The 17,548-nt window shown below is 38.1% G+C and overlaps 1 protein-coding gene across 4 annotated transcripts in view; it reads left to right on the forward strand.

The window, feature by feature from the left end:
* Positions 1-17,548, forward strand: part of LOC149078233 (uncharacterized) — a 575,966-nt gene that overhangs the window by 212,212 nt on the left and 346,206 nt on the right. The gene's annotated exons all lie outside the window — the stretch shown is intronic.

A 17,548-nucleotide genomic window follows, 5' to 3' on the forward strand; every position in this document is an offset into this window, starting at 1 on the left:
GTGGTTTCTTAAAAACGAAATAAGGTGGCCTAAATGTAATTTTTTACCCCTGAAAAATGTCATATTGGCTCATTATTAGCCAAAATGTTTTATTCTTGCCACATTTTCTATTCTTGGATACATTCAGATGGTATATCAAATGGTGCAAATGGTGTAAAATGATATAAGTGGTTTTTCCCAAAAAAATCTATTAAAAGTGGCCTGAATATAAATTTTCTTTCATATTAAGTATCTTAGTTGCTGAAAATTATATACGGTATCAAAATTTCTCATTCTTACTGCATTTTCTACCTTTGCGCTACATTCTGATGCTCTGTCTTAAGCAAGTTCATGAATGTGGATTGCATCACACATATGTGGTGGTGGTGTATTATCTCACAGGCTGTTTTTCCTTCACAAAGAAGCAGTAACAGTAGTGGCTTCACTGGCATGCTAATGGCAGGTTGGCTTATAATCCAAAAAAAGACCAGCTGCTCCTTAAGGACAAAGATCAGTGTACTAGTAGTTACATTACCTCACATAAATTTTCATTTTTTTCTATAGGAAGCCGCACATCTCATACTGTATATCGCCACCAGGCTTAATATTGAATTTTTTTAAACATATTTTAAACAATACCAATAGTTAATCAAGGTTATGCTGTACAGTAGTAAAAGCCCGAAATTAGCCAGTTCGTGCAGTGGCCGGTAATCCCTTTCCAAATAATTTTCAGTTAGAAATTTTTTGGAATATGGACTGGGTCACCGTGTTTGGTTAGGATGCATAGTAGTAAATGATTTATGAAAAATAATCAGCTATATTCAGGGTGATTGTAATTAAAGTTCGGATTCCAAAACACGAATAAAACCTGCTGGTCAGAACGGCTTAAAAATGTGCATGGCGAAAATAAAAAAATTGAAAACTTTAAAATGTACAAGTAGATGACTTGGCCAGCGGTATAATCTGTTTTGCGCAACCCTATCATTTCGGCACTTCAACAGCATTAGGGCCCTTTCACACGGAGCGGATGCGGGTCCGGAAGAAGTTTTAACAATTGGAATATACTGCGCCTTTCAGACGAGCCGAAAAATCTCTGCACCTAGGAAATGTTCATGCGGGTCCGGACGTCGTCCGCATGTGTCAAAACCTAAGTGCGGGCTCCGCATCCGCACATAGAAGTTTTGACAATAGGTTTATTCGGAGCTGTTCAGACGATGCGGATGCGGAGCGAATTCGTCCGCATCTTTGGCTACTTTTTGAAGGTGATTTTTCACGGAATTTTTTTAATTATTTGCCATAAATACCCTTAAAAACACCATATGATGGTCCCTGCTCATTAATATAATGTACCTACATACGTCTATCCCTCCGTTTCCTTCTGAGATGGAGATATAGCAACTTTAACTGCCTTTTGTCCATATTTCACAATTTTATACAATAAAACTTGTCAACAAGGGCCACTGACGGGACCAAAATTATAAGCCGTTCTGTTCATTATGAATATTTAATTGACTAAATACTTTAATAACTTTTAAATTTAATTTAAAAATAATAATTTTTTTCTTTTTAAATTTTTAAAATTATATAAAAATATAAATATCTGAAATATTATTTTAAATATTTGTTATTTTTTTTTAATTTTTAATCTGTTAATTTTTTTAAACTTAAAAAAAATACTTTTATTAAACAACGTTATCCACGTACGGTGTTCACTCAGGGCCGGATTAAGACGTTTGAAGACCCTAGCGCTTGTAATAGTTTTGGTGGTTCCCCCCGAATACCTACAAGTATATTTTACTCAATATTTAGTCTATAAACTTAAAAAAATGAAATTTTATATTTCAGAAGTGACTAATCTAAGGATGGGATTTCACTCTAAAAGGTTTATGAAAGTTATTTTATAAAACTTGAAAAAAGTAAAAAAACTTGAAAAAACTAATAAATTGCAAGTGCAACCGATAAATATATTAGTTGCTTTTTTAAAAGAATTATTATAAAATTTTTATAGTGTAATCCATACTTGAGGCCGGGATTATACTATAAGGTTTTGTAAAAGATCTTTTATAAAAGTTAAAAAATTCAACCAATAGGCGCATCGTTTGCATTCAAGCAAATGCAACCGGTGATCTTAATGGTTGAATTTTTCACGTTTTATCAAAGAGCTTTTACAAAACTTTTATAGTGTAATCCCGGCCTAAGACAGAATTGTGATGTGAATATTTCTAAGCACAGACATTTTGAAAGTCCAAACCCCTCCCTTTTTTTATACTTGCAAATTCTTTGATATTTGCTGAATTTTTTTTTTTTTTTTTGGAACATCGAATGTTTTGGATGTTTTTGGATTGGATTTTTCGAACATTGGATGTTTTTGGAATTTTCTTTCATATTTTTCCGAAAAGACAGATTTTTTTTCAAAATTTTTTGAAAATATTTTAAGATATTTTCTCCCATCGACTACTTGTGAGGATCGGAATGGAGGCATCTTTAGGCTCAATGATAAAAACCACCAAAGAATGCCTCTAGGCTGCCTATGGGCACTGAATCAGGGGTGAAGGAGAAAAATAATTACAAAAATTGCGAAAAAACAGTTTTTATGCACGAATTTCGAACTAAAGATGCGGGTGATTCGTCCGCATCTTCAGCGCTCGTTTGAAAGGGTATGCGGACCCGCGTCCGCATCCGCATCCGCTCCGTGTGAAAGGGGCCTTAGTATGTGAATAGCAGGACTGGACAAATCGCTGATGCTGGGGTGACTAGAAAAACGGTTTTGGCACCTAAAATTTTAATGCATCATTGCTAAAATGAAGTGTAAGCATGAGACATTTTGTTTTTTTGATTTCGTCGTAATGTGTCCACCAACATGAGAATGAGTCATAAAGTCCCGGAAAAGTAAAACAAAATACTGGAGAAACTGGAGAAAACAAAATATTCAGGACTGTTTTTCTTGGGGGAAAAACATGCTTCGCTCTTAATGGATTTGGCTGGCGCCTAAAATTTTTTTTCAATTTTTATCAAAATGTACATTGCGACACCAGCGAAGCAGCTGCTGAAGAACCATTTCGACAATAACAACATGGCACGGCACTTGGCCGCCATGTTCACTTGACAGGTGAACGCTACTATAACCCTTACAACTTTTGGCTTTGGAGATACCCAAAAATGTTATGTGCAGTTGTCAGATTGCAAACTTTGGTGAATTGAAAGCACATTCACATCGTTACCATGACATAGTCTGATCTGTTGTTGAACAAGCACTTTTGTTTTCCCACCTCACAGCCAGAACACAGTTGGCAACATATTTAACATTTCTTGTGTAAGTTGTAGTTGTTTGTTTAAATGACTTCATTTTTATGATGTTTCCACGAACAATAAATTGTGCCATGCTAATTGCATTATCATTTTGCCTTGACTGGCTATAATATCCATTCTGCGAGCAAATTTCCCATGTGCTGGATGAGTATTGCGTCGTCTATTTTAATGTATTTTTAAGTATTTTTCCCCCTTCATCATACAAAATTCCATTGCCTCAGGAACATTCATGCAAATTTTCATTTCATTCTGACCAGAGGTTTTTATTTTAGTGTTCTGAAATCAGAATTTTAGTTATAATCACCCTTATTATGTATCGTAAATCATTGCTAATTAATCTGCATTAATTATGTTTCCCTTTGTTCGAAAAAAGCGTGTTTGTACATCACACCCTCTATGGTTCACGGATAGCGTGCGGAACCTTTATCTTGAAAAGAAAAGAGCATTCAGAGAGTATAAAAGTGGACGAGGTGACCTATCATTGTTTACTGATAAAAGAAGACTGTTGAAGAAAGCGATAAGGGATAGTAAAAAGCAAGTTGAATCTAGGTTGGCAGATAACATTGGCTCTGACCCAAAATCATTTTTTCGATACGTCAATAATGGATGTAAGGGGACAGTTGGCCCCGTCTCGATAGGAGGCTCAAAAGTAGAGAGCAATGTAGGCATGTGTAGTGCTTTCAATGACTTTTTCGCGTCGGTTTTTAATGGAGATAATGATATTCGATATACGGGTGTTGCATGGGGTAATAAAACGCTCAACGATATTCAAGTGGAAGACGTGGAGGTCCTAAATCTTCTAAGAAATGTATGTGCAAGCAAAGCACCAGGACCAGATGATATCTATCCCAGGGTTCTCAGGGAAGGTGCTAATGAATTGTTGGGGCCAGTCGCACAGATATACAGGAGTAGTGTTGCTGAGGGTATCGTCCCGAGAGATTGGAAACTGGCTAACGTTGTTCCGATATTTAAGAAGGGTAGTAGAGAAGTGGTGTCTAATTATCGTCCAGTGAGTTTGACGAGCTCCCTCTCGAAAATTTTGGAAATTATCATCAAAAGGCAGTTTGTGAAGTGGATAGACGAGAATAATGTATTGTCGGATAATCAGCATGGGTTCAGGAAGGGGAAGTCATGTGTAACTAACCTCCTTTGCTTCTATGATTACGTGACTAAGGCTTTGGGTAAGAGCAAAAATGTCGACGTTGTTTACCTTGATTTCCAGAAGGCATTCGATCGGGTCCAACATGGCAAACTCTTGAAGCGTTTACACGAGATTGGAATAGGGGGCAACTTGCTGAATTGGATAGAATCGTGGTTAAGAGATAGGTCGCAACGAGTTATGGTGAACGGGGAATTCTCTGGTTGGACAGACGTCACAAGTGGAGTTCCTCAGGGAAGTGTCCTTGGCCCCATACTTTTTTCACTTTTTATCGACAAACTCGATCAGGGTATCGATGGAATTACTAGCAAATTCGCAGATGATGTGAAGCTAATGGGGGTAATCGGGAATGAAAGCGATAGGGAGTTGCTCCAGACCAACTTAAACAAGATTGCAGCATGGGCAAATGAATGGAGCATGACGTTTAGCGTAGATAAGTGCATGGTCGCTCATTTTGGTTCGAACAACCAACGGTTCTCTTACGAGTTGAATGGTGTCACTATCCCGGATGCAACTAGAGTCACCGATTTGGGAATTCTCATTGACGAGCGACTTAAGTTTTCTGAACATTGTTCAGCGGTTGTCAAAAAAGCGAATAGAATGCTTGGTCTCATTTTCAAAAAGGTCTCTTCGCGTTCTCCTAAAGTCATTCTTCCGCTTTTTCGAGGCTTAGTTCGTCCTGGACTGGAGTATGCTGTAAGGTTTTGGAGACCATACCTACAGAGGGACATAGACTTGGTTGAAGGGGTGCAGAGAAGAGCTACGCGTGTCCTTATTGGCACACAGGGCTTGAGTTATGAAGAAAGACTTCATTTTTTGAATATGTTTACATTGGATGAACGCAGGTGTCGAGGAGATATGATCGAAGTGTTCAAAATTTTCAATGGGATGGATAGGATGGACCATGAACTTTTAGTACACCGCCAATCGACTGCTTTTACAAGGGGACACCAGTATCGATTGGTGAGGGACAATGCAAGGTTATGGTGTCGCAGGGAATTTTTCTCCAACAGGGTTGTTAATAAATTACAAACCCCCCCCCCCCTACCCCCGGAGGTAGTAAATTGTAACACAATTGACACGTTTAAAAAGAAATACGATAAACATGTTGGGGTAAATCGGGAAGCTATCCATTCTTAGAATAAGACAACCATAAGTATTCTTTATGGGCATTGTATAATATTTTATCATGTGTATATATTGTTTGTAATTTGTGTTAATTGCATTTTTAATTGGGTTGCTGTATTTTTGAAACATATGACATCCATATTTTTATGGGCATTTTTTTATCAGCCACCTCGTTGGGCATTTTGCCTGTTGTGGCGTTGTATTTGTATTTGTATTTGTATTAAACTTATTGTATTTGCCTAGTTTTGATCATAGTTTTTGCGAAATAGTGTCCTAATTAAGCGTATTGAAAGTAAGTAGAGAAAACATCTTCATTATAGGGTTGGTGAGAGAGAGAGAGAGAGAATTCTCAAACACAAAATAATTCCTTCAGTTAAGCTACAAAATTAATAAATTCCAAAAGTTAGTTTTTATTAAAATTTAAGAAATATTTAAAGATCAATTAATATGGGAATAATGTTAATTACATTAAACTTCTAATAATTAATTTTAATTAATTATTATGATTGTTTGAATGATTTTTCAGAAATTTTATTGTTTTTAATATAAATGTTATCAAAACAAAAACAAAAAAAACACGTTTTTTTTTACCTACTCTGCCGTATAAGACGTCATTAAGAATATTTCGTACTCTTATAAGGAGTGGTTGATAACGTAAGAATCATTAAAACCCCCTGCCGCCTTGTCATCAAAAGTCATAAACCCGAACTCTTCCCCCCCCCACCCCCCATCGATGCCGACGTAATACTTGAAAGACCCCTGAAGGAGAATTTAAAGGATAATGTGAGAAAATACAGATTTTTTTATTTTAAATTGGTGTATTTAAACCTAAGCGAGCTTGTAGGTGTCCACCCCCCCCCCGTCCCCCACGTGCTGATGTGCACGATATTTCATTTTGATGCTAAGAGTCATGCACTGAAAAAGCACGCTTACGCACTGAATATTCCAGCGGGGGGGTTTTTTTTCTGCATTTTCTCTTTGCTTAATGTTTCATTTTAAAATGAAAACTTTGAAAAACTTTCTGAAAGATAGAAAAAATTTGGGAATTTTTTTTGTGTCCAAGAAGTGGATATGAATTAATTGGGATCGATGAACAGTAATTATGATGATGACGATTGAAGCTAAAATTCGGCGGCTCACAGTGCGATAGCGTATACATAAATATAACAAAAACGTTCGTTAACCGAATCCGTATTGCTTTGTTTTTGTTCTTTCTCCCGTTTAAAGGTGCTATTACTTTCTTTCACGAATTCATTACTGCTAAATTGTACATGAACTTCGCAAAAATTCAACTGGGGGATTTTGAATGAATGAGTTTATGTGCCGGAATGTTGGACATTTGGCAGACCGATCACGATCTAGACCAGTGTTTCCCAAAGTGGGCGATGGAATGTTCTGGTGAGGTGATAGAAGCTATGGGTATAGCATAAGCTCTTATAGGTTCGCTTGAGTTGGGGGGGGGGGGGCGATGAGAGAAAAAAATTTCAGAGGTAGGGGGCGATGGAACAAAAAGTTTTGGAAACTATGATCTAGACTCAACGACTGAAAGCCTATCATCGTCGTCGACAATGTTAGACATTTGGTGACATTCCGGAATATGTCTGAGTGCGTGCGTGCACTGAACGTTTTTTATGATGTTAGAGTGATGTGTGTATTGTGTTCGAGATATGCTGCCATCTCATCGAAAAAGTTCGTAAAAGCAATAATATTATTTTATTCTGAATGCTACATGTACCGAAGAATATGTACGGATAGATGTTGTTTCAGAATGATGAGAACGTCCTTAGATTTGTTTACTAGAACGGCCGCGTTACAATATAACGAGAGATGCGTTCCTGTTTGCACTTGCGGCGGGGTCTGTGATTTTTGTGAAAAACATTATAGTACACGAGGAACTACATACGTGTACCCAAGTTTGCTCTTGGAGAAAAGTGTTCGAGTCGTAGTATTTTCCATGTATGTTTGATGTTTTGACGATGCATTTATCAGAGATGTTGTTTTGTTCAGTACATGATTTCTGTTTCACGAACAAAATGTCAACAGTTATCGTTTTCTGTTGCTGATTTGGACTCTTTCCCTTAAGTGAAATGATGATATAGCGGCGGCGAATGTTTTCCAAGTGCGCGTGTGGCTGCTCTAGATTATTTTCTTCGGCTGCCCTTTCCTCCCTGGCCATCCTTTTGCTTTTCATCTCTGGAGTCTTTCTCTTTGCTCTCGTTTGGCGTAACAATACTTTTATTAAACATGGGCCGACATTAATTAAAGCGAGCCGACATCTGCAACCGGTTGCCATGGTGACGGTGATGGTCGACTGTTTATGTTTCATGTGTGGACAAACATACGGAACGTTCGAGCTGCTGGGTAAACAAAGCCCTTTCCCCTTCCTTCACCACTTAAACTCCCTTTCGCCGCCCTTCGAATTCGCTGCTGCCCTTAGATTGGAAACCCCATCCTTTCCCAAGTTGGGACCCCCCCCCCCCCTGTTTTCTTAGATGCATTTGTTGTTCTTGGCAACAGCGAGCAAACACAAGCAGTCATCCCCGCCACCATCTTTTCCACCTCACGAGCATCACTACAAACACAAACCCACCCTATACCCCGCCAACATATTCTTCTTGTTCTCTTATCCTTCCTCTTCTTTTTTTTTGTTCAATGGCCATCTCTCTCTCTCTCTCTCTCTCTCTCCCCTCAGCGTCACATATATATATATATTTGTATGCATATCCTTTCCTTTTTCGCTGTTCTGTTCGTCATTTGCAAATGGCTGTTCCTCCATCTACATATGTTGAGGTATCGCGATTTGGCTTTGAAGGTGGCAAGAACGAATTAACACTCTGGTACACAGAAGATAAGAAAGACTTTCCCAAAAAACGAAAAATTGCGCTAAAAAATGCTTAAACAAAAGAAAGTTATTCGAACAACAGAAAAGTCAACGAACGATGCCTAATAGTCTTTTCTTAGATCCAGTGAATTGCAAGAATGCGAGAAACATTTCCGCTCAACTTGTCATTGACCGAATGAATTTACTCATTCATACCATCAAGTATTTTACTTCGAACGGTTGCCACATTGTATCAACTAATTTTATCTATAAAGGCGTCCCTCCGTATTCGCGGGAGTTATGATCCAGGAGTGACCGCGATTAACCCAAGCCACAGAATCCCCCTGGCTACGGGACTGGAGTACAGTATTAAGGCTTCCTTTACCAATTTTCCCTACACATGAAAAACGCACCACAGATGGGTCTATTTCGTGGAAACAATCCCTTGCCAAATTTAAAATTACGAAACCCTTCACTATGTTGCTCATAATGAACTTGTCTTCTAATTCTCAATCTTGATAATCTTCGTGATTATCTGCTTCGGTTTCAGAAGCAGTCAGAGCTTGATTAACCCCCCCCCCTCTTTTTTTTTATTTCTGAATTGCACATCAGTGAACCCTTTCTCCATTAACAATCCAGAAAAAGTGTTTTCGTAGTCCAAGCTTTTTCATTGCTTATACAAAATACTAGAACATGTGATATTATACTCATAGATATCTCGCGGATTTGCAGATTGAGTAATGGCAGCTATATAGTGCAAGAAGGTCAGGTTTTAACCATTCTCAAACAGGTCTCTTCGCGTTCTCCTAAAGTGATCAATGCAAACACCAAACATGGCCCCCGCTCTGTCCCTTGTGGGATACAAGCTGGCTACCTTGCGGCTGGGCCATGCTGGAAAAAAAATAAAAAGCCCCGCCTGCCGGCATTGCGCCACCGGATCTCTGACCCACGAAAGGACTGCACACACTAACACCAAACATGACCCTCAATGAAGTGATTTTCTGCCCTTTAGGCTTTGTTATCACAGTCCCAATGATGATCAAGTCCGTAGACATTTCAACGTTCACTTGAATATATAAAGTTCAGTTGTGCAGTAGTGGATTCACCGGCGGTATACATTGGAACACATAAATATATTGATGAATAATAATAATTATGGTGTTTCGTATAGCAGTTGAGAAAGTATGATGTGAAAATTGCCGATCAGTGAAATTGCCGATTTTACTCGAGAAATTCGGAAATTTAGTGGGGTTTTCTCCACTACAAAAATTGTATAGAATTCTCGATTTTTGAAATATTCAGTTCGCTTAGAGATATACGAAGCCCAGGAGATTAAATGTGAAGTAATTAGCCGGACATACCTTTGAGTTGGATATATTCCATACAACAACATTGATTTCAACTTTTTATTTATATCTCCTCAAGCATGAAAATTAAGGTCTCCGTATTGTTTTTTGATATTCAACTGCATCAATTCATATGGGTTAGGATATTTTAAAATTACTTATGGGCCCCGTAAAGTATATTGAAAAAATTCCACAACTTTAATTAAGCATTTTTTGAAGCAGAAACAGGCAGATGGATAACTTGAAGTTCAAGGGGGGGGGGGATGGATTCAAAATACCTAGCGCCCCCTTAAAAAAGGAAAAAAAACTATTCATTTGTACGTTTCTTTAAATCTAGATTTGTTTCTTTGATGAGTAACGTAGGAAGTCCCCATATTGATTGTATTAGACACGGTTTGTATGTCTCTCGAAAAAAGAGGGAGATATCACGTGATCCAAAAAAGCATCATTAAAGAAAACCCGGGCAGCGCCGGGTATTACAGCTATAGTCCGTTTCAGGTTAACTTTGCAGTGCAGAGAATAGTAGAGAGTGTATTCCTTCGTCGCAAAATATAGTTCTCATATATCGGAGGCTTACGGTGATCATTTATGCAAAATATTTCAATTTTTAAATGATTGAAAAAAAAAATACTGAAAAAATATTGTTTTGAATCGATCTTTATATTCGTTCAGGAATTTTAAAGTAGAAAATTATTAGTTACCATTATACGTAAAAATAAGATTTTTCTCAGTGAGATTGGCGAGAAATCAGCATACCTTACCGCGCCCGCGCATCGATACATTGGTTGAAAGGCTTTCGTTGTCATAGCAACGTGTGATGCGGTTCCCTCGTAGCTTCCCCTTCACTGCAAAGTTAACCTGAAACGAACTATAGTCATATCTAATCCAAAACACAGAGGAAGAGTGAGCCGCGAGGAAGGAGTACCAATCCTGATCAGAGGTTGGTTGTGTGGGAGAACGGAAGGCGGATCCTTCGCAACCCCTCTTTCATCTAAGATTTATAGAAGGGTCAATATTACAACTGACAATATTAGTAACAACCTCTACTTACTTCTTAAAATTCTTTTAATCTTTTTTCATCCTTTTGTTCTTGTTTTACCTGGGTGGCCACCATTATTATTTTATTTTAGCGTACCCTCTGACGTCCTCTCGCATACCCCCTTGGGTACGCGTACTCCCGGTTGGGAACTGCTGACGTAGACGAAAGAGAGATCATACTCCGTTTTCTGTCGTTTTACTTTGTGTGATATGAATCTTATATTGTGTGTTTCTCAGCTGTATTGATACATTTATCCAAGAGCGTCCCATTAAATATTTTTATATCGTAGATGTGTGATCCTTTTCCACAGTAGTTTCTAATAAAAACGAAAGTTGGCAGTATCTTGATATGGTTATAAAACAAAAGTACGCTCAGCACAATAATGTGTAACACTGACCATCATGAAAATACCTTCCTTATATTTGATTGCACTGTTCTGAGCGATGCGGGAAGGCCTCCAAGAAATGCCAAGATCCGCTCATAGGATTTCATATATTCTATGAAGTAGCCCGTATTTTTTCTCGGCTGATGGCATTCTACAATTCGTGTGTATATATATGTGTATATATATATATATATATATAAACGTTGATATTCTGCAAAGAATGTATTCTTTCTTTCATGAGTCCCTGAAGAATTTGTCCGGAGCTGTTGATTCTGAAAAATGGAATGACCGAGTTAAGTTGTCAAAGATGGACGATTTGAAAAAGTCTGCATGCGTTAACCTGTTGTAGCGAAATGGAATTTAGCATTGCGCCGCAATTCCAGGGTGAGGAAATTCTACAACATTTCATATCAGTGGTTTCTTCGAGCAGTTGAGACTCAGAACGCCGAGCTGATCTGAAATATTTTAGCACATTATTGTGATTAGTACGTTGCACGAGTCTCATAAGAACTGTAGACCCCGAACTATTTCCCGAATCTTCACGAACACGTCGGCGTCTCAATGGATGAGCCGTATCAATTAGAAATTGATCAGCATTCGAAAGTTTAGGCGTTTTTCCAAGACTTTACGTACTACAGCATTCAAGTCGATGTCAACATAAGGCGTTGTGATGGGAGTATTTTCGAGTATTAAGTTATTTCTCCGCCCATAGTCTTCAGCTTATGTTAAGTAACGCTGTAGAGCTTGAAATTGTGCAGAGAGACATTTATTTACATTTCATTCTTTTGGTTGATTCTAGATCACTCACAATTTTCATTAAATTACTGTCGATACAGTCCAGACGACTATAAATTTTTCGCGAATTAACAATCATCAAGGATTCTAGCTCACCCATAGACACTTCGACGTCACATTCCCCAGCACCGTCAACTGGAGAATCCGGTGAGATGAAATTATTCTAGAACGCTTCGACAAACCACCCTTGTTATTGTCTGTCGAATGAATAAATTTTATCTAGTGTATAAAACAAAAATTCCGTTTTGTTCGTTTTTGCTCTTTCACATCAATGACGAAAAACTTACAAGCAATGAATGCGTCTGGTAACATATAAATCGTGCAAAAAAATTAAAACGGTTGAAAATTTACGGGAAAAAAACAAAAAAACTCAGCATCAGAAAAACGCTTGAGAACGATATCGCAGTTGTGTTACCAACAAAATCAAGCGTATTTGTTTTTCTTGAGTGCTGTTTGAAACATTTTCTCTGTGTGCCAATCCATCTGAAAATTAAAACCAATCTATCAGAGCCCTGAATAATCCAGTCTTGTGTAAATGTGGTTTTATTTATTTTTTTGTTATTTTTTCCCATAATTATTCATTGTGTGTTTCCGCTTAAATATATAAAAACCTGTATGCTTTGTTTTTATTATTATTATTTTTTTGATACAATGAAATTGTATCCTTTAAAATTTTGTCCGAAAAATTTAAATAAAATTCTGACTCTGATGATTGGTTCTGAGTGGTTCCCTATTTACGGTAAATAAATTATTACTATTAGACTGCACGGCGTGTCATAAACATTCATCTGAGGAATTTTTAATGGACTTGTGCATGCTGGAAAGTGTCGTGTATGTTTTGTAAACGCAGGCGTAAAGATGGTTGTTTTAGGCAAAGTGTGTGATGTGTTCGACGCACGGTGGAGTACATGGCCTCAGGTTGAGAACCACCGCGTTAGATTCATAAGCTTCTAGCTCATTCGTTTCAGGACATTTTTTGTACGTCGAAAGTTTTTTTGTTTTTTTTTTGTTTTCATAATTTTCGGAAACCAAAAATTGGATTGAAGTATAAAATCAAAAAGTTGATGACATCGCCGCAATTTGAAGCTCGCAAAATTTTTAACACGTTATTGGATGTCGTCTTGCATGACGGAGATAATTGCTTTCTGCTATTTTACAGAATAGCTCCGTACGAATGAATGTAGGGTGTGAAAGCATGATGTAGTCCCGTAGGCCACTGTGTTCTTGGAAACAGCATGGCAGCCCTGTGTTGTAGAGGCAGAGGACGGCAACTCGTCTGTATCATGTGAAAGCTATCATCGAATTCTTCACACCACTAATGGAATGTCTCCGTACGGACAAATCCATGGCGTGAGAAAGGAGCGTTAGTGTATAATTTTTCATTTGCTTCGAATCTACCAGGCAAATTTTTCGTAACGAAAGCAAAGAACTGGTTTGGAATTCTCATGCTGGCATGTGATCTTGTGATCTTTTTTTGTCTGACTTTTTTTGCTTCGTCTGCTGGTCAAGCAAGTGTTTTACCGATCTTGGGTGAGCATCACGGGTGCTCGGAGCCATTTTCGTCGCTGCACCATTCGAGAAAGGAGATGAGCACTCACGCGAGGAATGAGATTTCTCTCTGTCTTTTTTTTCTTTTCTTTTTTTCATTTCTTTTTGGAGATTCGAGTAGCCATCAATCAGGTCTACTGAACAAAAAGAAAAAAACAAAATTCGTCACTGGTAACGCGCATCTTCTCCTCTATCTGTGGCACATAACCGAAGCCCGCCAAATTCCTTATCTTGGCACATGGGTTTCCTATATATATACATATATATTTTACTATAACTATTCTACTTATATAAAGAAATGTTCCCTGATGCATCACCATGTTTTCCCATTCTTGGAATGTGTTTGAGGAAGTGTAAATATAGGTCATGCTGTCTGGGGGACACGCTGTATGTGCTTGAGAGTGTATAGTAGAAGAATCCCACATACACATATCAATTGAGGTTTGCTTTTGCAAAGGGTAGGCAGAAACTCTTATCTGCTCCTCCCCAATTTAAATAAATTCTCAATTTTCTTCATGCTATAGAATCGCTGGTGAGTCTACGTGCCATTATCTTCATTAAAATACTACGCGTGAATGAGGTTTGCGAAAGGTATTCTCATGAATGATACAGAAAAAAAATTAGTTTAAATTTTTGTCGGTAGAGAGCGTTGCATTTAATCAAATCACTAGAAATATGCAAATCAGAGTCCTATAAAGTACAGGGATATAATTATAGAAATAAAATACTGTCCTATAAATTAACAACACATTTCTGAATTTTCCTGTTTGACGCTTATGTAAGATTTTCATTGTGATGGTGGATACAGTGATGAAGTTGTTTTATCTCAGCCTCGAATCGCCAGCTTGACGAACGGTTTGGACTCGGAAGAGATTCAAGAAAGATTCTCTCCACACACACGAGAGCTGCGGTGGTAATTACGCTGTTTAGATTGGTGATTGATTCGTGATTGACGGTTCGAGAAATTTGGTTTTTCTCTTTCCCTCGCAATATTGCCAAGTTCTTGCCACAGGCCATGAATTTATTTATTCTTTTTTCTGTCTTTTATATATAACGTTAGTTTTTCGCCACCCGTGTAAACCTGATGCGTTCAAAGGTAAGAAGAATCAGCGATCGTGATTGAGAGAAAGTCCTCTTCTCCGACCGTGGATGGAGAAGCTTTAGAGAAAGGAAGCAGCGAAAAGAGAATCATTTGTCACAGCGGCGCACCAGTCATTTATTTTCGCGCCGGATGTGATAAATTTCCGCGCGCCACTTCTTGATGGGCCTACTTAGTTAGCCCAAGCGCACAAACGGTGTGTGGCCCCGATTCGCTCGCTCTTCTTCTTCGTCCACCTCGTTCATGCTGCTTTTGTCATTCCTTCCTTCCTAGTCTGCCTCGCCTTTCGGGGGATCGTTCAATAGATTACGCGTTACCACTTTCAGGACTTTTTAGTAATATGACATTCTCGATGGAAACTCCAGTGTCTTACCTCATCCGATTGCGTCCAAGTTTTGGCTGTAATTTTATCGTTTCGCATCTCAAATTGATGATGATAATTGACAGACAAGGGCTTGTTTGTCTATTTTATTTATTACCACTTGATTTGAAAGGTTTTTACTCCAATTTACAAAAAAATGTCATCAAAATAAAATCGCTGAGAACAGACAAACTGAGAAAGTTATAAAGCGGAAAATAGTACTGTAGTTGCGCATATGAAAAATATTTACACAATAGAAAGCGAAACACAGATAATAAAATAAATAAAAGAAACTGAATTCAAATTACAAAACAAATTACTTAAAATAACCGAATTATAATAATGAAAAAAATTGTTAAATACGTTCTCTCTCTGTGCAGTGAGATATTATACGTGTCTATGTTAACTTTAATTTTAAGAAGCCACACTAATTTTATTTTTTGAATTTCCCCCCCCCCACCCTTCCCGAATTATGCAGCTTTGTGCACATTGCACATGCCTAAGTATAGCCATGGCAACTGACATAAAAGTATTATTGATCTGACCTACCTTATTAGGTGCCACGTGCATGTGACACCAGGCATTCACACACACACACACACACTGAGCTGTCAAATACTTACCATCAACGAGAAAAAAAAAACTCGAATCTGGTGGAGAGTCAGCAATAATTTTTACCATGTTTGCGATGGAGGAAAAAATTCTGGTTAATGTTTATTTTGGTATTCTCAATTCACTAGAGAAACGCGATGATATCAATGTTCAGATGGTGACTATAAGAGCGTTAAAATGCCACCGCATGTCATTGCGATTCTCTGAACATGTTCGAAAAGATTATATTAATTTAAGATTAACTGAAAGACAATCAATAGACTAGAACATCAATATCCAGAATAGTTATCTTTTAATGCATTACAGTAGCATTCCTCAGATTGGACAATAAAAAAGCCCCTTCAGCGGTTCCTGGAAAAGACCAAGGAGTAAAAGCTATTAGCGCAGTATGAGATCGTATGCGTTAGTTCACTAAAGAGGATGTGTGTGGTGTAGAAAAACTTATACTCTCTAAAGACAGAGGCGATTCGATGAATTTTACCGCTTGTGAAACAGTTGCGAGAAACTATGTGTCCGGGATTCACCCTCGAACATATTACAGTTTTAAATCGTAAGATCATTAAAATTGGGTGGTTCATTAAAATTGAGCTTGGGTGTCAGAAATCGGAAATGATGGAACAACTTTTGGATTTACAAGGTGGGGTGTGTTTAATCAATGCTAACTAGTAATTTTACAGTTATGAAAACGAAACGACGAAAATTAATGGTCGACAAAATGGTCGAAACGACAAAAACATGGTCGAAAGTGTATTTCCAGAAGTGATGGATGCATTGATTGAAATTTACAGATGCCAAATTTTAGCTTCTCAAAATGTTAAGCATGCTAAATTTTGTACAAGGTTCAGTGTAGTAAAAAAAGTATTTATCTTTTCCCCTTTCATAGCAATTGGATTTCTTGAAAAAAAAATACCGTAGTGTCGCATTATCGATGATCTGACAAGGATATTAAACCAAGATTTTATAATTCAGTCGAAAATTTTGGTTCGACAGTTAGGTTAGGCATAGATTAAACATTTTCATGAATTTCTTTTCGGTTTCGTGTGTTATTCAACTTGGCTTAATTATTATTTTTTTTCATCTACTAGAGAGATACCATTCTCAATCAACCGTTTTTAGCTCCCGAAAGATGCGTCTCGTTCATTTAAGAATTTGCGTCGTTATGAAAATGTACGTTTGTCTTGACAGAGGTTTACAGTTGGTTGAAGTGCATATCCCCTCCCCCCGAGTATAGTTAAATACTGTACGTCGTAATCATCCCATTTCAGAAACGCGAGGCATCAGATGCTGGTTGGCGTTGGCAAACAGAGGAAGGAATATCGAAATGACAGTCTTTTGCGCAGTTTTGCTCTCGGTCCCGATTTTTATACTTAGCCTTCTGCGTTCCCTCTATTTTCCGGAAGAACGGAGGGGAAGTTTTGATAAGGCTCGTTCTTCTCTCGTAGGTGGCGGTGATGATACTAAACGGGATTTTACGCCATCTCCGAACCAACGCCACCCAGAAAAAGAGAGAGAGAGAGAGGTTGGAAAGAAGAAAGAACGATAAATTTGTCGGGAGGTTAGACTTTACCAGTGCGATTGGCTTGGGTGAACATTTATTTTTGTCAAAACGTCATGAATTTCATAACAGGATCTTCTTTACCGATTTTTATTTTACATTTCTCGCTCTGTGCCGGTGGTTTTGTAGAAGAGCCGGCGGCGCGGGGCAATCAGCGGCCCCTGAATGCGGCGATAATGCCCAAACTGTGAGGCAGAGATAGCGGCCGCAAATGACGGTTTTTGCGGTGCCCTTACTGCCACCCATCACATCCATCTATTCTACAATACACCGCCTCCCGACCCGACCGTGGCTTTGGTTCTTGGGTTTTTGAAAGAAAAAAAAAAAGTTCCTTCTCCTCTCACCATTTTTTCCGGCCATTTGTTAGATTTTTCTTCTCGCTCTCCTCTCTCTGATGCCCCACCTTTTTGAT

The sequence above is a fragment of the Pholcus phalangioides genome, unplaced genomic scaffold (assembly GCF_987345545.1).
Source record: "Pholcus phalangioides strain wild (caught in Gottingen) unplaced genomic scaffold, Ppha-v1.0 ptg000014l_1, whole genome shotgun sequence".
NCBI classification, from domain to species: domain Eukaryota; kingdom Metazoa; phylum Arthropoda; class Arachnida; order Araneae; family Pholcidae; genus Pholcus; species Pholcus phalangioides.